Source organism: Engystomops pustulosus, chromosome 2 (genome assembly GCF_040894005.1).
Source record: "Engystomops pustulosus chromosome 2, aEngPut4.maternal, whole genome shotgun sequence".
Taxonomy (NCBI): domain Eukaryota; kingdom Metazoa; phylum Chordata; class Amphibia; order Anura; family Leptodactylidae; genus Engystomops; species Engystomops pustulosus.
Window position 1 is genome coordinate 135,960,512 of NC_092412.1, and position 24,370 is coordinate 135,984,881.

The 24,370-nt window shown below is 40.6% G+C and overlaps 1 long non-coding RNA gene across 2 annotated transcripts in view; it reads left to right on the plus strand.

The window, feature by feature from the left end:
• Positions 1–18,585, plus strand: part of LOC140116602 (uncharacterized) — a 35,736-nt gene extending 17,151 nt beyond the window's left edge. Inside the window, exons 1-3 of one of the 2 annotated variants that reach the window (XR_011852845.1) lie at positions 525–602; positions 3,949–4,159; positions 18,512–18,585. This is a non-coding gene — a long non-coding RNA (uncharacterized lncRNA). Of the gene's footprint in view, positions 1–524; positions 603–3,948; positions 4,160–18,511 lie in introns of those variants that run through there. The other variant, XR_011852844.1, reaches the window with a different exon arrangement.
• Positions 18,586–24,370: the final 5,785 nt, after the last annotated feature.

The following is a 24,370-nucleotide window of genomic DNA, read 5'->3' on the forward strand; positions in this document are numbered from 1 at the left end:
GATCTTGGCTTAATTGTTGGTCTTTCCATATACAAAGAGCATCATTGCCAAAAATGAAGAAAAACTGCTTTAAATATAGGAATATAAAGCCGTAATGTGCCATTAGCATTCCTCTGGGCAGATATGAACATCTTATGCTCTAGAACATTTAGTACATTCTTAGGATATTTTTAGCATCATCATGCAGTAAAATGTCATTAAATTTGCTGATAATAGTCATGTAAGCTTAGTGTTAAAGAGAATTCTTGCTATAAGCAGGCGATTTTAATAATGCTGTAGCATTCATTACATATAGATAAGGAGAGACTTTCTAACCTTTTATTTCATAATAAAGGCATATGTGGTGGTGACTGTACATTATAATGATGCACCAACTCAAGCTGTGCTATATATTTCACTACCATTTGACAGGTACACTTTAAGACATGTTTCTCCCTCCTCCACTACTTTTGGCTCCTAATGTATTTAAGAAATAATAAAGGTGGGGGCAGATTGTGAAATTCCCTGTTCCTTCCCCTTGAGTTGAACAGTCAGTTAGAAAGGAGCACAGTGTCCTGGATACTGGAAAGTGATTGAGCGAGAATGATACCTATATTGAAAAGGTAATACTTAAAATTGCCCGGTTTCCATCCCACTCCTGTCTATTCTGAAAGTGTCATTCCTAACCGACCATTAGCTGTTTTTCCCTGACAAACTGGAAGCAGTATGGTATATTCAGGCTCCGAGCTGTATGCACTACATTGTACAGAGAAGTAGCAATTTCCACCGCAAGATTTAAAAATAGAATGAGTGGTGCCACACAAAGCTATTGCTTTTTCTTTCCTGCATGTGTCAAGATTAAATCACACAATGATAGGGATTATAGTGAGATGGCTGTATATGCGGATATTGTACTGAAATATGATGGCAAGGCAAAGATTGTCTGCTTTTTTATTTTAGGTACGGCATGCGTATTCTTTTAATTGGAAATTATGTAATGACAATTTGTCTTATGTGTATGAACCTAATGATGAGTATCCTCATAGAGATGACCATGTTTAAAGGTGAAAAGTTGTTATTTTCTCTGAAATAGCAAATAGATAGAAGGAAATAGGAAAGGTATGTTTGAGACGCTATCATAGAGACAATGTTAATTTTGCTTGTGGTGTTTATGTGGGGGGGATTTAAAAGGACAATTGCTGTACCATAGTTTTGTTGAAATATTATTGTATTATTATATTTAACCCCATAAACGGGTGTCCCCACAAACCAAGTTAGGTGATGAGATCCCCACAGATCATGAGAACGAGGGGTATGCAGTCTGACCCTAGAGATGCTCCCAGAGATGAATGGAGCAGAGGGCGGTGCTCGGCAATTTTCATCAGCTCGGTTGAGATGTATGGAGCAGAACGGTCTCGTGCAGCTGCCTGCTCCATTAATCTCCGGGATTGATGAGGGGTCTGACTAAGGTACCTGGTTCTGCAGACATTGTTTTGCAGGAGAAAAACGGACTTGTGTACTATAAAAGCAGACAGCCTGACCTCTAGAATGACAGGTGATATCAGGAAAGTTGTTTACAACTTTAGAACCTTACTGCCATAGAAGGTGACTCAATATAAGCCTATGGTAGAATGCTTTGGCAGTGTTTGTGCTGAAATAGAAGGTACATAAAGTGAACAGTCCCAGTGTCTAGTGTCTTGCAGTTAGGGAACATAGCTTGGAGGAGAAGACTGTCAGTCTGCCTCAGCAACCAGGAGCCTCCTAGCCTTTGACCAGGGTTCTAGTCTTGTGAGAAAGGGAGGGACAGCTAGCCCAGGTCTTTCCTCAGTCTAGAACATTTCTTCTATCAGGGTGAAGATTGGAGAAGTCAGCACTATGCTTTAGCTTGTATTGCTTTGTACCTAAATTTCTTCAGAAAAAAGGTAACCATTTACTGCAAACCCTAACTCTCTGGGGTGCACCACAACTTACCATCCCTTCCAGAGTGCAGTCACATGTAGTAAGGCCTTGATGGTGCCTGGAGACCCAGAATAGTGCTTTATAGTATATACTAGTCTGGCTTCAATGAAGATCAGTAAAGTGCAAAAAGGATTTTTAAAATTTTTTGTAGGTGCAGACACCAGTTCATTAAGACATCAAGAGAATTGGTGTCTGAAATATACCCTGCCATGTTACTTGTTAAGCATCTTTAATCTACATAGTGTGAAAAACTCCATATCCATGGCTATGTATTTAGAACTGGATGCCATAAAAACTCCTGTAGGTATTATGTGTCCCGGTACTTCTGTTGTAGTGTATACGGTATAACGGATACTTCACATTTCTAATCCATTTGTTTCCTTTGACCATCTGACTGTGCATCGATAGTTTAGGTCAAATGAAACTTTCCCTTTTTTAAATAATAAAACTCTAACACAGTGACTTTTGAGACACGTGTAATTTTTGCTGGACTACAGCTCTAAGTATTAAAAAATGTCATAAATATTGTTTCATAGAATAGATGAGGCTGAATGTATTTTTTTGTCTCCCTCTGACACTCCCACACACTTTATGTTACAGTTGGTGTGTAGGAGTGGAGCACTATACTGCTATTCTGTTTCTTAGGACTGGAAGCAGGAACTCACTGTGAAATAACTATGTAACTATATGTTACTCACACTGCCATGGAAGGAGGAAGTTCAGTGGGTGGAACTGATGGAAAGGAAGAGGTTATTACAAGAGTTGAAAGTGTCAGTAAATGTAACTTTAATGCTGTCTATGAAGCCTGTCATTGTCAACATACAATATTGTCTATTTCTAATATAAACACGCTGACATTTGTGATAAGCATATTCTCACTGAGGTGAATAAATACTATAATCTTCAAAGTAACTCATTTAAAAGAGCAGGAAACTGTGTAATACACAGATAATTCACATAGATATCTGAGGACTCAGGATGAACCAAGAAATACCATTACAGCATCTCCACTAGCCTTAACTGTCAACTCTGAAAAAGTCGGGTTCATAAATTCATGTTGTCTGCCCTGTTGCACTCTCAATGCAATAATTATGAAAGGAAATCTACCACCTGGATGGATCAACCAGGCACAGATACCTGCTAGTGTGTGCCCCTCTGGTAGGATCGACTCTTCTCTTTGCTACTTATCTCCTAGTTTTTTTTTTTTTTTTAAATGCTTTAAAGCCTTTAAAAGAAAAAGGACATGAGAAGCTAAAGGAAGTTCTGAGCCTGCCAGAAGGGCCTACACCTGAACAGGGCCGGATTAAAGGAGGGGCTCCTGGGGCTCTAGCCCCGGGGCCCCCACCACTTTCACTTTTTAAGGGGCCCCCACCAGTTTCCGACAGTCAGTCGATCACTACATGCTGCTGCCAAAACAGTGCATCAGCAATCTCCCCCAGCGATGGCAGCTGTGGCTTCAGTGGCCGGCGGCTGCCTGAAGAGCGAGGAAGAGCATCATGGGATCACTGGAAGGGAAAGTGAGGGTAAGTATGAAGTTTATTATTTTGTGGCCATTTTCTACAGGGGACTGGCAGCTAAATTCTACAGGGGGCTTGTGGGTGTATACTACAGGGAGCTGGTGGCTGTATTCTACAGGGGACTGGTGGCTGTATTCTACAGGGGGCTGCAGACTATAAACTACAGGGTCTGGCAGGCTATATACTAAAGAGTCTGGCAGGCTTTATACTTCCAAAAACATTGTTGGAAGGGCCCCCACCAGTTTGTGCCCAGGGGCCCCCACCACCCTTAATCCGGCCCTGCACCTGCATATAAGTGTGCGTGGTTTGCATTCCTTGATCATGGTGGTAGACATCCTTTAGTATGTGTTTATAATAATAGGACTTGTAAACAATTATGTTTTCCCATTTCCTGGTAAGAGGAACTCATGATCTTTTTCTCTATAGACTGAACTATGAAATTAACTATGTCATATCCTTAAATAATAATGTCAGTTAGCTTTTGCTTTCACAGACACCCCTGGACACATGGGTTCCAGAAGACCAGAGCAGTCCATGCAACTTCCCTCATAGCGCAACATTCGCCCACAACCCTGCAAGACTGGGGAAGACTTTGCACTTGCCAGTAGCCTGACACCAGCTCTTGTCATATATAAGTTTATAAAAGGATTACGAAACAGAAATCTTTCCACCTGTGGCCAAAAGCAGTAACCTCAGAATTCAAGGTAGGTCAGGACAAGTCAACGGAAGACCATACAGCACCACTATAATAGAAAAAGCAAAAGACGGCACTCACCAACTTTGTGCAGGAGATTTATTGAACTGTGCAGGGTACAGACGTGGACATGGTGCAGACCGCGGCAAGCGACGGGCCGTTTCGCGAAACGGCCCGTGGCTTGAGAAAGCGCTACACAGGCGCAAAACGGCCCGTCGCTTGCCGCGGTCTGCACCATGTCCACGTCTGTACCCTGCACAGTTCAATAAATCTCCTGCACGAAGTTGGTGAGTGCCGTCTTTTGCTTTTTCTATTATAGTGGTACTGCCTCTTTATCTAATTTTGAGTTGAGCACCACCACAGTGCAGCCTAGTTTCCTGACTGGAGAGGACGCACAGGGGAAAGTATCCTCAAAGGGGTAGTGCAGGGTGACTCACTTCATTGTAAATAAGGAAGATCATACAGCAATGTTTCAGATGGGTCTCCAGTAGAGATGAGCGAGCACTAAAATGCTCGAGTGCTCGTTATTCGAGACGAACTTTTCCAGATGCTCGAGTGCTCATCTCGAATAACGAGCCCCATTGAAGTCAATGGAAGACTCGAGCATTTTTCAAAGGGACCATGGTTTGGGAATAAAATGTGTTAATTAACTGAAAAAGAATGTCTTCAGATACGTTAGCAGATGTATGCAAACATCTGCAATCTATTCTTCACTGTTCCACGCGTATATTATCTCCCGACAAGTTAGCAGATGTGAAGAACAGTGAAGAATAGAATAAAAACAGTGAACACAGTGAACACAGGATCATTTAAGTGAAAAACGCTGTGAAAAACACAGTGAAGAATAGATTGCAGATGTTCGGCACATCTGCTTACTTGTCGGGAGATACGCTGTCCCGGGATCCACTCCTCTTCTTCCACTGAAGTCTCCCTGATCTCTCTGCCACTGCCCCGATGTCTCCGTGCTGCCCCGATGTCTCCGTACTGCCACTGCCCCGATGTCTCCGTGCTGCCCCGATGTCTCCGTGCTGCCGCTGCCCCGATGTCTCCGTGCTGCCGCTGCCCCGATGTCTCCGTGCTGCCACTGCCCCGATGTCTCTGTGATGCTCTCCGGTGTCTCTGTCCTGCTCCCCGGTGTCTCTGTCCTGCTCACCGTGTTCTTCGTTGTGTTCTTTACACATATATATTGTTCTTCACATACTATTTTGTTCGCACCGTTTCGCGTGTATCTTCCGATAAGTAAGCAGATGTGCCGAACATCTGTAATCTATTCTTCACTGTGTTTTTCACTTAAATGATCCTGTGTTCACTGTGTTCACTGTTTTTATTCTATTCTTCATTGTTCTTCACTGTGTTTTTTTAATTAAATGCTCAATCTCAAGCAGGGGAAATACTCGTCCGAGCAATGAGCCGTTTCGAGTACCTTAATACTCGAACGAGCATCAAGCTCGTATGAGTATATTCGCTCATCTCTAGTCTCCAGTTAATTTGGACACCAAATATGACCCATACATGATGCTTCAATTAAGAGTTGTTCATATCTTCTCACCCAAGGGTGAGGAACAGACTGAGAAATTGAACATCAATAGAATAAATGTAAGATGAATTTACAGAATGTTCAACGCATGTTTAAACTATAAAAGTTGGCTACTAGACTGATTGTTCTAGGGACCACATTCCATATTTAGTGCAGCTCTGGAAATGGGAGTGGGAAGTTCTGATTATACAGGTTGCTAGCCTTAGATCTTTTACAGAATGAAGAACACAGGCGGGTTGGTATACCGAGATGAGAAAGGAGGAATAGAAAGGTTGCAGTGCTTTGTGGATGAGGGTGAGACGTTTAGATTTTATTCAGAAATTCAATGGGCAACCAGTTGTTCATATCAGTAGAGTTTACTTTTCATGTGTTCAGAAACTTGGAAATCTTTAGGGATCATGCAGAGATAATTTGCATCAGAGAGGAAAAAGACTTTGTCAGAAAAGTTATCCTTTGATTAATCTCAAAATAAAGTGATGCAACAAGATCTATTTTCAGCCAAGTGTGCTGCAAATATTTGAGAAATATGCAAATATGGTTTCCAAGGTGGGAAATGGAAAACAATGCCTCCTTTTGCTACCTTGAAAGGGAGCCCTCTAAACACTTAGCATCACTTACAAGAAGCCTAATAACATCATGTGGGATTAATCCAAAATAGTATATCAATTCCAGAAGGAACAGACTCCCAACTGTAGACATCACTGTTTCGACCAGTGTATGGAACTGGTTTGGCTTAGTGTAAAGCTATTGACTAGAGTCAGGGAGTAAGACATCTTCTCATGAAAAGTTAGCCAATTAATGCCACCTTAAAGGCATGTGGAGACTTAGAACCACTGATGCTCCGCTAAGAAATAATTGTAAATATGCAAATATGTTTTCCAAGGTGGTTTGGAATCATGTTATTAGGCTTTTTGTTAAAGGACTGCCTTTCAAAGTAGAAAAAGAGACATTGGGGGTCATTTACTTAGGGCCCGATTCGCGTTTTTCCGATGTGTTACCCGAATATTTGCGATTTGCGCCGATTGGCATGCACGTGACGGAAATCGGGGGACGTGGCCGAACGAAAACCCGACGGATTCGGAAAAACTGGCGCATTTTTAAAAAAAAATGTGTCGCAAAAATTGCACTTTCCTTCACTCGGCCCGGCTCGGTGTATTCCAGTGCGTTCCGATGCTCTTCAGCGCAGCAGCGCCACCTGGTGGGCAGCGGAGGAACTACCTTAATAAATCTCGGCCGGACCCGAATCCAGCGCAGAGAACGCGCCGCTGGATCGCGAATGGACCGGGTAAGTAAATCTGCCCCATTGTTTTCCATTTCCCACCTTGTAAAGAATATTTCCCAGAATCCCCTGGTGAAGCATCAATGGCTATAAGTCTCCACACGCCTATAAGGCGGCCTTAATTGGCAAACTCTCCATAAGGTGGATATATGAGAAATTGACCACTGGTGCAAGATTCTCACTCCTCTGAACCACCAATCACCGACTAGGCCATTGACACAAGGAACTGTATCATGAACAGAAGATAATTTTTTTTCCACCAGTTTCTGCAAACTGGGCAAGAGATAAAATAAATATTGGGGCAGATTTTTTAAAAGTGTCCTAAGGTTAGACAGTGCATAGTTAGACTAGACAGTGCTATTCTGCACCATATTCATATAAGTGTCTGGTGCTGGGTGATAAATCTGGTGCAGTATAAGACTGTCTAGTCGTACTCTGCAGGTACTTATAGTTGGCTTACTTTACGCCAGAAAATTAGGACAAAATGCTGTCAGGTCAGCAGTATTTTTGGTGCACAGACCTTTTTGGCACTAGGTCATGCTCCATTTCCACAGGCCACGCCCCTTTTCTTGAGCTAATCATCGAAGAGCCAAAAGACTGACTAAAACCCTTTATAAATGTGGTGCAGACAGTTTTTTAGTGCAACAAAATTCTGTCTTTTCTTGAGCCATCATTGTCGGGCTCCCATTTTATGGGAGTTTTCTACAACTATTATATTCTTTTTTACTTAATATACACTAGTATTGCCAATTATCAGTAATATAATTAGATTTAGTAGATACTAGTTGGCAAAGAAGTAAGAAATTAAGTCAAATTTTTAAGTACCACTACTTTTGATTTAGGGCAGTTAGATTTTTCTCTAGGCCTTTCTAGGTTAGGTTCTGCATCCCATATACATACCCTTATCGTACCCGATTAAAGGAAATCAAAATCCGTTATGATAAACCAAGGACACTTCCTCATAGATTTAGGCACTGGGACTGTGGTAATCTTCTGATATTTGTTTTCCATGGCCTCCTTCCTTCTAAAATCAACTTATACAATTATACTAATGAGCCTGAAGGACTTCTAGGGGTGATACAAGAGGCTCTCCATGCTGCAGATTTACAGGCTGTTACATTGTGAAGGACCATTTTCTCCCTTTCACTGTGTGAGATTACAGCAGGCAGAGGTTGGAGGCAGTTCTGTAGAAGTAGTTGAGGGGGAACACCCTGTAAAGCTAGAGCACAGATGGGCTGTGTTGCCACCTCCAGGAACCCTTCAAGTTCATAAGTATAATTTAAAAAGCTGATTTTAGAAAGAAGGAAGCCATGCATAACAAATATAAGAAGATTACCACAGTCAAGGCTCTTGGATCTATAAGTAAGTGTTTTAAGTAAGTAAGTGCTTTATAATGCTGGATGTTGATGGTAGATTTCCTTTAATCTCTTTACTGTCTACTGGATGGAGCCTGGGTGGCAAAACTAACTGCATCAAATCTTTTTTTTATATTCTAATGCTAGATATTTTTTTCTTATCTTTTTCAGTCCATGATTATTTCAGCTTCCATCTTATTTGAGCTCTAATAAAAAAGTATTTATGACATATTTTACAGGAATCTTTTAGCCCTAGCCAACAATAATCTGGGTGCAACAGAGCTTTCTAGAAAAACTCTGTGCAGGTTGGTTGGTGTAGAGATACTGTACATCATTGTATTGTCATCTTTACAGGATTACAGTATGTTATAAGGTAATTGTTTGGTCACAACATTTTGTTTTCCCATGAGAAAAACATGCATAACAAATCCATAGAATATGCCATAAATGCTGATAGATTCATGTTCCACCTTTGGAAAACTTCAGACAGTAAAATGGGTTTGGGAATAGTGTTCATTTAAGAAATAAGGGTGGGTCCCCGAGTAGAGATCAGGCAATTGTGGAAGACCCTATGGACATGCTATAAATATCTTTCATGGTAAACCCTTTATGCAGGCTTTGAAGCCATCTGCCATGATCACTTACTTGATATTCAGACTCTGAGGGAAATATAGAAAGTAAGAATCTACAGAAACCATAAAAGGGAAACTTTAAAATGGTTTAAGATAAATATTTGTAAAATTTACAAGAATATATTCTATTAAACAGCAAGTAAAACAACACAAAATTAACTACAGGCTTCTATGATCAATGATTATATTACATTAAATATCTACTGCAGCATCTACATCAAAACCTGATCAAAAGACAGAACAAGTCCCAGTGGTTTTCAGTAGTTTGCATAGTAAAGGGTAATAAAACTAGAAAGTAGTATGATACAACACATGCTACATACTGCATGAAAGATAAAACTATACCAAATCCCTCTGTATTCATAGAATGTTCTCAGACTGAAAGATGACATTTTGGTCACTTTAAAATCTGTAATAGTTTTATTTTTGCTCTCAATTTTCATCTCCACAGCAACTGAGCCATGCCAATGGCCCTGCGATGCTAGCAAACTACTTTGGACATAAGTTCAGATTATTTTTTCCTCTTCTTTCATACAGGAGGGAGTGAAAGTGACTCATGAATTATAGCACAGGCAGGTGGAAGTTCTGTGTAAGCAGGTCCTACTCTGAACATTGACAAATATGAGATATTTCAACTTGAAATGGTTACCTATATACTAGTTTTTACAACATCCCTTTACCTGCAGGCTGCCCAGCAACTTCCCTAACCCATTCATGTTTAGATCATTTTCATTTTGCACTAAAGTTAGAAAAGCTGCAGAGGTAGATAAGCATTGAGCTACATGCTGGGAAAATTAAAGCAGCACTAGGCTCCTTTCACTGAGTTGGAGCCGTACATGACAAGTCTGGTGAGGTTCTCTAATGCTGTGGCCAGGACAGCGTTATGGAGCCTGAAACACAAAGAACACCACATTAATATATAATATGGTATCAAGTTGATAAAGGGAAGCACTTTTAAAATGCTGTAATCTCTGGGCCTTCTGACAGCCAGGTCCACAATTTAATCCTGTCTGTCGTCCAGCTGTCTGGCACAGGATCCTCCATGTTTTATGGTCCAGAGTCCAGAACAGATTGTGCTATGTATGAAAGCATCTTCACAGAGTGCTGATGGAAGCACGCTCTCCTCTTGTTACCCTTTCATCTTGAAGTAATGAAGAAGTTTGATTTTCATCCAATCTTCTTCATGCAAAATTTCATAATCAAAAGACAGATCCTCCTTTACTATACCAAACACTTTATAGCCCTATACTGCCAAAAAGCCGGTATTAATAATGCATTCCCTGAGAATACATTCCATGAGCCTTGTCACTGCATAGTATAAACAAATGCACTACCAAAATCTCTTCAGTATTTAACAGCAGTTAGGTTAATTCTAATATTTTTAGAAGTGGAAGCTGTCCAATAATCATATGAACTACCTGAAATTGAATATCTTAGCACCTAGCTGAGTAAAGAAAATAAATATGTAAAATATTTTGCTGCAAAAATTATTATGCATAGGAGAAAATCCATTTAAAATAGAAAATCTATATAGTTTTCTAATTTATGCTACTAGCACTGCCTCGTTTTCTAAAAGAATTGTAACATTGGAAATAATAAATTCTTATTTGAGTTCGGGAAGAAGAATTTCAAGTGCCTGACCATATCATTTTCATGGGGATAAATCTGTGCAGAAGTTTAATCCTCTTCTTCTTTCTACAATTTGGTAAGCATGTGTGTAGGGAGAGAGCACATAGTTAAAGAGGTTACAGGGGGTGGTCCGTCAATTGTGGGGCAGGGTGCATGTTTTTGTTGCACAAATTATGCAGTAATTTACACTGGGATGTTTGATTGTGGCTGAAGGGGTTAATGAATTGTAGCACGACTGATAAAGTTTTGAACTGTCTCCACATTCATGAAGATAAATAGAACTTGGGAGACCAACTTATATTTTTTGTGTTTGTGCTCCAAAAATTACAGAAAAATTATGTTTGGAACTTAGAAGCACAAGAAAAGTGTCAATGTTGTCAAACTGCGCCAAACTACAGAGACCAGAAATAGAAAAAATGTGTGAGTGTCAGTAAAGGACCAATATTGAGGCAATGTAACTTCATAAATAAGGCACACAAAGTGCAGAGGGGGGCAGCCAAAAGTCAATAATGACGGGAAGTCAATAATGAATGCCCCCCTTTTATTAATTCTTGCAGAAGCAATATCAACAGAGCTGCTTCTAATTTATTAAAGAGTGCTGTCTGCTATTAAACTACATGGGGAGGTCAGGGTACATATAGCCTCAACCGGGGAAATTAATTAATGGGGATTTATCACTTTTCAATCCATTTTTGGGTAGCATACTCTATTGAAGAAAACCTTTGACCAGGCCGGTGACAAGTTCCAATAGCCTCTGCAATAATGAGTTCAAAAATGCCTTTGTCAGTAATCATCTCGGTACTTTATAAAAATGTATTAGACATTACCTGGTTTCAGTACTTTATTAAACATCACCTGGTGTGTATATGCTATATGCCTATGTATATCACACGCCGCCTGGGTCCTCCAAAGTAAGAGTGGCGCAGCCAAACAGGCCTGCATCATGGCAGATGCAGCCCTGTAATTCAAATGTGTGATATACAAATATGTATATATTTTTTTAAGGAGAAAGAGGGCCCCATTCATTAGTCTGCTATGGGGCTCTGCCTCTCCTAGTGAAGCAACTAGTACATATATATTAGAAGATTTCTCCCAACTTATTCAGATTCATGGTGATTAATACAGATCTGACTGCTAAAAAGTGTAATTTTTATAGTACATGTTAGGAAATAATAGCTTTTATAAATCTTTCAGAGTAATTATTCAATTCAATTTGTTTATGTAACTACTACTCAAGTGACAATTGTTCTTCCTCATTGAACCAATAACATTTTTGACCTTTAGAGAAGACAAGTGTTTCTAGCTCTTGAGTCTTTTCTGAAGACATGTCTACAAGTGATCTCTGTGGTAACACGTATTCCTAATAGCAGGGAAGGTAATATTCTACAAATTTAAAGGTGTCATCACACTGATTAGAATTTCTATAGCCCCCACCATTCCTAAAGGAATCCATCTTCTGTTTAAAGAGACTACAAAGTTAAAGTTGCTGGGAGTCCAAATGTATAATTCTGCTTTATCTGGTAAAGCTGAGGTCAGCAAATTTTGCTTCTCTAGTTGGACGATCTGATGGATTTGGACAATGCGCAGGATTTAACACAGTGGTCCCCAAACTACGGCCCGCGGGCGACATGCGGCCCGCGGACCGTTTTTATCCGGCCCCTTGGAGCGCCAGCGGCTCCTGCTGAGGCCCCCGGCAAGTCGCGGCAGTCAGGCAGGAGCCTCCGTCCCTCCGGACAGGAAGCTCCTGCCCGCCACTGAATAGTGCTCGACGCGGCCGATACGGCCGCTCGAGCACCATTATTACAGGTGGAGCGATGTGGCCGGAAGACGACCCCGGCGCACATCGCTCCGTGAACCTGAGTGTGCGGCCGCGTGATGACGTCATCACGCGGCCGCGCACCCCTTCCCGGCAGACAGCAGCCCGAAGATAGAAGACTCGGGAGCCGCTGCCAGAGGTGAGTATAGGATTTTTTTTTTTTAACCAGCAGCAAATATATTTTGGCGGCCGGGGGCCCGGATATAAAAAAAATAATTAATTATGGGGGCCTTAAATATAGTATAGGGCAGTATAGGGAATAATTAATAACAGAGGATCAGTATAGGGAATAATTAATAATAGAGGGGCAGTATAGGGAATAATTAATAATAGAGGGGCAGTATAGGGAATAATTAATGATGGAGGGGCAGTATAGGGAATAATTAATGATGGAGGGGCAGTATAGGGAATAATTAATGATGGAGGGGCAGTATAGGGAATAATTAATAATGGAGGGGCAGTATAGGGAATAATTAATAATAGAGGGGCAGTATAGGGAATAATTAATGATGGAGGGGCAGTATAGGGAATAATTAATGATGGAGGGGCAGTATAGGGAATAATTAATGATGGAGGGGCAGTATAGGGAATAATTAATAATGGAGGGGCAGTATAGGGAATAATTAATGGTGGAGGGGCAGTATAGGGAATAATTAATAATGGAGGGGCAGTATAGGGAATAATTAATGGTGGAGGGGCAATATGGGGAATAATTAATGATGGAGGGGCAGTATAGGGAATAATTAATGATGGAAGGGCAGTATAGGGAATAATTAATAATAGAGGGGCAGTATAGGGAATAATTAATGGTGGAGGGGCAGTATAGGGAATAATTAATGATGGAGGGGCAGTATAGGGAATAATTAATGATGGAGGGGCAATATGGGGAATAATTAATGATGGAGGAGCAGTATAGGGAATAATTAATGATGGAGGGGCAATATGAGGAATAATTAATGATGGAGGGGCAGTATAGGGAATAATTAATGATGGAGGGGCAGTATAGGGAATAATTAATGGTGGAGGGGCAGTATAGGGAATAATTAATGATGGAGGGGCAGTATAGGGAATAATTAATGATGGAGGGGCAGTATGGGAAATAATTAATGATGGAGGGGCAGCATAGGAAATAATAAGTGGTGGGGGGAAGCATAGGAAATAATTAATGATGAAGGAGCAGTATAGGATATGTGCAGTGTACAGAGGAATTTCTTATTTTTTTTTATTTTTTAACTTTAGTCCGGCCCTTCAACGGTCTGAGAGGGACCGTGAACGGCCCTCTATGTAAAAAGTTTGGGGACCCCTGATTTAACATCTCAAATTGTGTCGCAAGACATGCACTCACAAACACTAGGAAGAAGAATGTGAACTCCGGCGGACCTCAGTGGGGAAGCGACACATGCAGGATCTCGGGCGCACAATCTTGGTGAATTGCGCCAGACTTCATCTTCGTCGCACCATCCGGAACGGGGAACGCGACAGGACTGGGTTAGTAAATGTGCTTCTATGTGCACAGGGTGCTGAAGTAAATTCCAGCGAGTAAATCATTAGCATTTTTCACCTTGACTGTGTCCAGAATTAGGTCGATAGCAGGGGTGAGATACACAGGTTTAGGATGCTAAGTGTGTATGTTCATCTTCTAGAATGTCTACCGGATCTACCCCAGCTGCAATACTATTAAACCTTACACACATTACACATATATATACATATACACATATACACATATACATTCTAAATATGCAGTTGTGGGGGCTTGGTCACAAGCTGCCAACTAAATACTAGAAAAATGAAGACAATGGATTGTAGCACATGCCTCAAAGGCAGGGTCCTCCTTCCAACTTGTGTCAGTTTAGTGTAGTGTGTCTTTTGTACTAATTTATTCATCTAATGTACTGTATGTGAACCCTCCAGAACCACATAGTAAATGGGTATCTAGATATAATAATAATAAATGTTGCTACCACCATTTATGATACTGGTACATGATCTAGGTCAGATCAATCAACTGAAGAACAATATGAAAAAGCTAGTGTAATGGGGGACTAGAATTCAGGAAGACTAACAGGACAGTGATCCCTAAGTTTAGCCCCTAAAACTGACAGCTGCCTATTGCCTCTACATGTCCTAGTGACACAGGACAACTAAAAGACAATATCAAAATGTCGCAAGCTCACCTTTCTTTATGCTGCAGCCCCTTGTAGACGACAATAAATCCTTACGTTTCTGTGCAGACACAGAACAAGACAAACAAAATAAGGGACAAACCGAGTCAGCAACAACAACAAACAATGACACAATCAGAATCCTAAGGGAAGTAAGAAGTTCAAGTCGAGTACTGGAAGAAAAGAAGAAAAACATTCAGAAGAAGTGTGAATAAGGCCAGACAGTAATTTGACAGCAGAGTATGAAGTGAGTGCTGAATACATATAGAAGGGATAGGCCCTGTCCCAGATAAACGCAATAACAGACAAACATAGTTAACTCTTGCAAGACAAAAGCAGAGTGCTGAGTGATGGGTGTGGCAGATAACAGGTCAGCAAGCCGCTAGAGCCCAGTTCAGACTGCCAAACAAGCGAAAACAGAAAACCAACTCAACTTACTAGCACAAATGAAGACACAGAGGAAGACACATGTGACGGTTTACTGTTCACAATGGTGCTGTTTTGCTTATGAATGATGTATAAATTATAGTCAAAAGGAACAGATCAGGAACAAAATTTAGTTTTTTACCAGTACAATGATAGATCGATAGTAGTTCTTCATCAGTTATATTATGACTAAGCTGTTTGTTCTTTAAGTAGGATGAACTGTTGGTTAGCTTTATTGGCCTTATTTTGATTTTTAAAAATATATACATTTTATATTTAAACCAAATAAAATGTCACTGTGATTAATGACACCCCTACTATTCAGATGAAGTTATTCTCTCTGCAGGTAAAGATGTAATGGGAAATCCACATACCCTTCCTCTCACTGCAATTAAAGATGCAATTGTTGTTCAGGCCCATTTATTCTCTCTTCGATAAAAGAACCTTTTGGAAAACCATATACCCTTCCACTCACAACTTTTAAAGATGCTATGGGTATTCAGACCCATTTATTTTCTCTGTATTAAACAAAGCAATGGGAAAACCCAAAGCAATGGACTTAAGAGCTTTTTTGAGAATGCAAAAGATGGGGATGGGGATGGTAGTGCTGACCATTTTGGTAGTATATCGGAAGCAGTGCCACTCATTGGGTGAAGTGGTCACCACTACGATTCACCTGGGCATTCTGTAGCTGGAATTCAACTATTGCATGCTGCTACTCACACACCCATTCCATTATTACAAAGTTGAATTCTACCTAGTTGGTACATCGCATATGTGGCAGTGCGTAGGAAGTTCCTCTGCAGTGTATATTAGGGAGCAGTATCAGTGTATGAACGCTGAAAATCCCCACACATGTTACGTACTTTATACAGCAGCCACAGCATGTCTTTGTAATTGGCCAGTAACCTTTGCCCAACCAAGTTAAGCACATGCGCAAGGCAAGGAAGGTGTGTCAGCCTATCTAAGCCAAAGTCTGCTGCAAGTTTTTGGCCATTGTTGTACACTACCTTGGGTAGTGTGTGTCTTTCACCCAGGTGGATGAGTTTTACAGAGTAGGACAAGGAGACAACTGGAGGCAAAGAGTAATGTTCGGCAATTCTGGGTGGTGGCATAATGTGAAACAAAGCACCTCCTGCCTCATGCCCAGTCACCGCTATATTAACCCAGTTAACGAGTTGTAACATCCTTGCCTACATCCACCTGTCAGTAGTGATGTGCACCTTGAGACCAATAGCATTGTGCAGTGCACCCCTGAATTTGTCCACAACAGGTCGCAGGGCGCAGATGGCCTGCCGGGAAAATAAGTGGTGGTTGGGACTTACATAATGTGGGACAGCCACTACCCCAAGATTGTTCATCTTCACCAGCCTGTATGGTAGCATTTCAAAGTCCAGCAATTTGGAAATGCTTCTATACAGGACCAGAGCTTCTGCGTAAGATGAGCTAAACTTCCACTTTCTTTCATTGGGGTATAGAATGCTAAAAGGATGTTGTGGACAGGTTTGGTGATGTTAGTGGTAGTGATGGCCTCACATCCTCCCTTTGCGGGGATACAAGAGATGGCCTTGTCACTCGGGAGATGCTGGTACAAGCTGAGAAACCCAAAGTAGGAGAGGACTCTGAGTTGTCTCCAGTTTCTCAGTTTCTCAGTCACTGCAGCTCATGTTTACTTTTCAAGTGCCTGGTGTTTAGATTTTTGATACTTTGGCTGTGCTTTATGGACTGACAGTACAGCTTTCAAATTCTGTCTACTGCACTCTTGGTGTAATAATGTCAACTCATGGAGATCTTCTGGTCCGATCTATACATGCTGATTATCTGGGTGCACTGGGCAGTCACATGCTATGTTGTGCTGCTGCTATTGGTGGTGATGGAGCTGGTACTGCTTGGAGAGGATGTGATTCTTTCTCTGCCTGCTAGCACTTCCTCTGGTACAAACAAGGGCCAGGGTGTGCAGCATATACTTAAAGGCCACAATAGGCCATGCAAAGTCAATTATGGCAGACTGTGCCTAAACTTCCATCAGATTATCTCTTAATCACATTGAAAGTGCAGAGCCCTCAACCAAATATAAGGTCAAGATCCATGTTCAGATTTCCAGTGTCTATTTTGAAAAAAATGTCCAATATTTCATATTTTGAAATATAGTATTTTGCTACGATAGTGCTTTGAAACATAGGTTTGATCTTTAACATGATACAGTATTTAATATACCATTTCAATAGCAAGCAACATGATCACTGTCAGCAGTGAATATGTATGTATATATTGTATATTACACACAGTATTTAGCAGGGGAGGGGAGTGCCACATAATCTGAGTTAACAATGAGGGCCTTCTTACAATTTTAGAAATTGTTACATTCAGGAAACTGCCTTATTTGGAAATGTTAAGTTTATAATTCACTTTTCTAGGATATGTCAAGATGAATTTTAAAGGCATTTATTGTGGTATTATTTATGTAACTTAGCTTCTGTGCTAAATTAATATGCAACATTGCAATGACTGCACTATTCCTAGGGCAGCAATTCAACTGCAGAAATTGTACCACAAAAAGAAATGGGGGATTAAGTGTACAGATCCATACATCATAATTTCATCTGCTATGCTCACATCTCTAAAACAGCTCTACAAATATAACAAAAGCACTCCATGACCTGCCAAAAATCTTCACTTCCTATATGGTAGATCATAACTTCTCATTTGTTTTTCTTAACCCTGCATGAGTTGGAAAAACAGTAGTATAACTACAAAAGTAAAAATAATTTTTTTTTGCACAATAAAAAAAAAGTGCAAAAGGGACAGGCCCCCTGAGGAAGCGGTGGCACGCGAAACGCGCGTCGGGGTTCTCCACTCTACATACCATATATACCATGGGTAAGCTAACTTACTTCTGATTTCTTTTTGACATATAATTATTGCGGCCTGGCACCTTCACTGTACCCATCTGTATATATAGACTCCCTTTTTCATGCATGGGCACTTTCTTATCTTGGGTTGAGCGATATTTTACATTGGCAATTTTTTGCACCTGATATAATACTGGCAGTTATCGCAGTGTATACACAACATGTGTCTCATGTAATTACAAACATTGGTATTGTAATGATGGCCTTTTTTGGACCTTCAAGAACGATCCAAACTAATAATTTGTAGATATTCACAAATGTTGTAAATTGTTTGTCTATTTTAATTAATTCTTAATAAAGAATGGAAAATTTTAAGGAACCTCTTTGTAGGATTCGATGTGTAAGAACCATTGTTCACTCTCGTGTTTTTTTTGGATTGAGATACAATTTATGGAGTGGGTTCGATTATTGAAAGGCAGTGCGGAATCACTGCTGGACTTGCGTTCTGTGTTGATAATTTGGTTTCCTGGAATTTCAAGTTGTTGGTTTCTCAGAAGGGGTTTTAAAACAGTTACTAAAGGTTTTTGCAAATCTACTAGTACAAATTAAGCAATTTCCAAAGAGACAGGGACTGCGTCTGACAATTTATATGCTTTTTTTCTCTTTTTCAGACACATATATGAAGTGAATTACTTTAAGGGCCAACCAGAATGTCTCAAGGATGTTTTTTCAAATTAAATATGTAATAAAAATGTTATCTGTCATTTTTCTTGCTTTCTCATCTCTTTACTAATTAAGTTCATTACTAAAGCAAGGCTTATAATAAACCAGTAAATAGGTTCACATTATTCCCCTTACCATTAGCCTTGTACCCATCACCACCAAAACCACAATGGGCCACAGTTATCAAAAGCAGTGAAAACTGCACAAGGTGCAGCTTGCCTGTGGAATTTGCAGAGTGCACCAGATTAATCAAAACTGGTGCACGATCTTCGTTAATCTGGTGCACTGCACTGGACGTGTGCACCCACCGTTTTTTTGTGCACCTTTAACATAGAGCAACACAATTCTGTCAAGTTTCTGAATTAAATATGGTGCATGGTCTGACTCTGCAATGGAATGCTCCTTTAGCTACATAGTAGAGCTACAACACAAAACTGGTTCAGACATTTTATAAATACATGTGCAAGCTGTTTGCTTGTTCTTTTCAGTGCAAAGTCAGACAGAAAACTTGTGCAAACACTTAAATAAATGTGGACCAATCTCATCTATGATTTTGGATGTTATGATACAGATATTTGGACTAGAAACACTAGAACCTCATAACTAAAAGATTTTCAATAATTCCCATGGGGGACATAAAAGGGCAAGGCCTGGAATAGAAATAGACACTACGCAGGCCCTTGCCAGATACATAAGGAGGCAGGAGCAGTGGCACGGCTATCATACACCAACACACAATAAATGATAAATAACCCTCATTGACTGACAATGTTATACCAGAATTCAAATGCATACATGTAAGAAATTAAACCTCTGATCAGAACTAGCCATGCAAGACTATGTGGCTAATTTAGAAATCCTCGTTAGAAGTCAATAGTGTTTGGCAACCTCTCCATTTATTCACTGCTTGGATATGGCAGTCACCATCTGCTTCCTTATGCAGGTAATAGGTTGAGAGAATCCATTTTGGAGATTGGTTTTGCCATCCAATTATTTGGATAAAAATCGACCAGGCATTTAGAGCATGTGTTTTGCATATGCTATAACCAGTCTAAGATGGGAAACCTAATTAAAAATATATCACAGCTTAATTTTGAACACTTCAATGTGATCCTCTGGTAAGATGAAGATCCACAGTTCAGGCCATAAAACCTGTTTCTAATATTAAGATACTAACAATGGAAAATCTCTTTCTTCATATGTTACAAATAAAAATTACTGTTAGTACTTAAAAGCAATGAACTTAAATAAAAGCATCGTGGGAAGAATGCTTGAAAGAGGTTTAGCTCTCAGATATAATGGATTGGAAAGTGTCAAAATACCTAACACAGTTAAAGGAGCCGTGTGGAGATCCATGAGGGTGAACTCCAAAATGAACAATAAAACTGAACTGGTTTAATGATCATTCTGCTTTGCTGCATGAAATCAGAATTTCACAGCAGAAAATAATTGGCCCAATTTCCTACCTACATAAAATGTTCAGACTTATTTCATCTTTAAGTTGTCATGATATATGGATGATTTTTTCATGTATTCCCTAATGCGGCTCAGACACTTAATAAAAGGAAATAAAAATTGTTCCCCAGTAAGGGTCAACCTTCAGCTAGTAATTTAAAATATATCTCTGGGAAGATCAGGGCAACACCATCATATATTAGCTCAATATTTGATATACACACAACTTCTAAACACAACTTTCATTCTGCATATATATTTTTATGTGAAGATGTTAGGTTTCTTGTTCTGTGAAAAGATTTTATTTTTAGATATCTAGATTTTAATAACATCATAAAGAATAGGTGCTCGACCCTTTTATGTACAAATCTCATATGAAAGCAAAAAGTCAATGAATAAGTCTCACCGTATGAAAAGTAAAGAAAATGAAAATTAAATTTGTAAGTCAAACATGCCAATTCCTAATGCAAATCCTGGGCACTTTCCACACCAAAGCATGTTCCTTAAGAAGCTGGACAGAAATCGGGGGCGTAACAGCATAATTGAAAAAACGAACTGTGTCGCAAGATCAAGCACTCACATGTACCGGGAAGAAGAAGGTGTACTCCGGCGGAACTGGGCACAGCAGCGACACCTGCAGGAACTTAGGCGCACAATCTTAGTGAATCCCGGCAGAACCCAAATCCTCGTCGGACAACACACCATGGGATCGCGACTGGACCGGATAAGTAAATGAGCCCCAATTTGTCTGATGTAAATGGAGATTGACTTTTACATAAAATCTTCTGGTAATGTCAAGATCTCTAATCTTCTTTTACCATCCCACCCTCTTCTACCTATAGACTATGTTCTAATACACACATTAGTTATGATACATCATTGCTAGACCTAAACTCAGTAACTCATTGGGGGGGATTCACTATTTTTGGCGCTAAGTGTTGTTTTTTTGCACCTAATTTTGGCTGGGATTTTTACTCTGATGTTATATGGGGGCACAGCCTTAATGTATTTGGCACACCTTAAGAACAAATGGGCATCAAAAATGTGAAACCACATTTATGAATGGTTTTGTTGGTCTAATTTTGTGTCACAAAAGCTCATAAAAAATGTTAGGATTGAAGAGCTGTGAGTGACAGAAAAAAAGGGGTCAGAAAAGAAGCTAAATTAAAGTGACGACAAATAATAAATATTGTGCACATGGTGAAGCAACACAAAAAATGTGGCCGCTAAAAAATAATAAACCAATAATTAATGCCCCCAATTATCTTAATTCCTTTCACCTCCCATCCCCTTATGATTCCCTAGTTGAGCTGGATGTGAGTGGTTCATGATAACTGATAGTGTTAAATCTACTATCACTGGACATTATATAACATATGTCCACCCTACTGAATGGGCAACATGTTTTATGTTTTTTCTGTTATGGGAGAATATATGACTGTTTTTATGCAACTAGTTATGCAACTATTTTTTTTTTTTTAATTTATCAACCTATTTCAACAGAATAAAGTCATAGGGGCATTATTTAGCGTATGATAGCCCCGCCGCTGCATGTTCGCAGTCCAATACATCAAGAGGCTTCCGGCAACTTTTCACATATGAAAAGTCGCTGGCAGCAGCGAGTGCGCAGGCACAGGAACAGTAACGCCCCACGCCGGCCCACTCCTGGCCAGCCGCGCCCTCCGCTCGGCCGGCCGTTGCACAGAGGTCCTGATAAATATGCCCCATAATTCGCATCCAAAAACTGTTTGCCAAACTAGTGCCAAAATATTTCAATAATAGTTATACTTTATATCTCTGCACACTAGATCAGGGAAATTAAAGCTAGTTGGTATGCTGCAGACCCTAGGCAGTAATATTCCATATAGACAAACTATGCTGATAGTTGAGGAGTGAAAAAGGATTATAAAAGTTATAATCCCGGATCTATTATCAGAATCAGATATGAATAGAGGATATTTATTCAACAAGATCCTTACAACATATTCTTTATTCTTTTACACTAAGACAGAAAAAAACATACAAAGATGTATATACCTAAAACTAGATTTTTAATGCACTTGTATCCAACACTTTATAAAAAAAACAATTGAGGGGGAATGTATTATATTGTTTGCTCCTGTTTTTTGATGTGCACTACCTGTATTTTTTTTTATTTGCACCTTGTGTAACTGTGTGTCTACACGAGAAGAAGTTTTAATTTCCGACACAAATGCTTTTTTTTGCTTCTAATACTTCATAGTGGCGGTGGCGAATTATATAAAACTAAACTGACACCACTAGTGTCGGGCAACACGTCTGACTACCTGGATTCATCCTTTGTTACCACAGGACAGGACATGTATCAACTCCTGGCCATTTAATATACAAAAACTATTTGTTTCTTTGTGTAATCACCCCATCAACAAGGGTCATATCCAAGGACAGGTGTCCTCCATTTGTAAGGGACCACATTTTTGAGATATTATCTTAACATGGGTCCAACATCCAATTGAATAAAAGTATGTATATGGCAGCTGAATTAATGAAATAGCACTTTAAGTTTTAATAGTCTGGAAAGGGGATTTCTTGGGGTTCTCCAAAGGCATCTTTGTGAATATATTGTTTATCCATTCCCAATCAGGACTGAGATCCACAAATTCTTCTTTTTTGTGTTAATACTAAAAATTAATTTATCTGGGGTTTTCGATGGTTTTCAGACACTTTTACGAATAGTATGACAAAGGGGGAGTGGTCCTCTAAAACGGGGCATGGCTTTAGTGGAAACATCTGTGCACCAAATAATGAACCAGAATTTTGGCACAGTTTACGCATATTGCGTAAACAGAGCCAACTATTAGGAAGTTTAAAGCCTTAAAGCGTAATTGTAAAGTCACAGACAAAAATAGTGTTAGCTTAGCTGGAGTGAGCATTTGATAACAATTACAATGATACCTGCATCATGCCACTGGCTTCTTCCCAGCCTGAGATATATCTGTTATCTGTATATAAAACTATCTGTAGCTCCCGGCTTTGGCCAGGATAGTAAATAACTGCTCTGTAACAAATTAGAATGGGTTCACAAAAATATTTTATATGTATCTATAGTCTCTCAGTCCCTGTCACAATCTGTCTCAGTTCCTGTCATAACCTGTCTCAGTCCCTGTCACAGTCTATCTCAGTCCCTGTCACAGCCTGTCTGAGTCCCTGTCACAGCCAGCCTCACTTCCTGTCACAACCTGTGTCAGTCCTCATCACAACCTGACTCAGTCCCTGTCACAGCCTGTCTCAGTCCCTGTCATAGCCTGTCTCAGTCCCTGTCATAGCCTGTCTGTCGGTCCCTGACACAGCCTGTCTCAGTCCCAGTCACGGCCTGTCTTATTCGCTGTCACAGCCTGTCAGTCCCTGTCACAGCCTGTCAGTCCCTGTCACAGCCTGTCAGTCCCTGTCACAGTCTGTCTCAGTCCCTGTCACAGTCTGTCTCAGTCCCTGTCACAGCCTTTCAGTCCCTGTCACAGCCTGTCTGTCTCTATCCATCTTGCCTCACGCATAAGTGTCTGATACTCCTTGCCTATAGTAACCAATCAAAGTCCTTGTCATAACCTGTCTCAGTCCTCGTCACAACCTGACTCAGTCCCTGTCACAGCCTCTCTCCGTCCCTGTCACAGCCTGTGTCAGTCCCTTTCATAGCCTGTCTCAGTATTTGTCATAACCTGTCTCAGTCCCTGTCACAGTCTGTCTCAGTCCCTGTCATAGCCTGTCTCAGTCCCTGTCATAGCCTGTCTGTCGGTCCCTGACACAGCCTGTCTCAGTCCCAGTCACGGCCTGTCTGATTCGCTGTCACAGCCTGTCAGTCCCTGTCACAGCCTGTCAGTCCCTGTCACAGTCTGTCTCAGTCCCTGTCACAGTCTGTCTCAGTCCCTGTCACAGCCTTTCAGTCCCTGTCACAGCCTGTCTGTCTCTATCCATCTTGCCTCACGCATAAGTGTCTGATACTGCTTGCCTATAGTAACCAATCAAAGTCCTTGTCATAACCTGTCTCAGTCCTCGTCACAACCTGACTCAGTCCCTGTCACAGCCTCTCTCCGTCCCTGTCACAGCCTGTCTCAGTCCCTTTCATAGCCTGTCTCAGTATTTGTCGTAACCTGTCTCAGTCCCTGTCACAGTCTGTCTCAGTCCCTGTCACAGCCTGTCTCAGTCCCTGTCACAGCCTGTCTGTCGGTCCCTGACACAGCCTGTCTCAGTCCCAGTCACGGCCTGTCTGATTCGCTGTCACAGCCTGTCAGTCCCTGTCACAGCCTGTCAGTCCCTGTCACAGTCTGTCTCAGTCCCTGTCACAGTCTGTCTCAGTCCCTGTCACAGCCTTTCAGTCC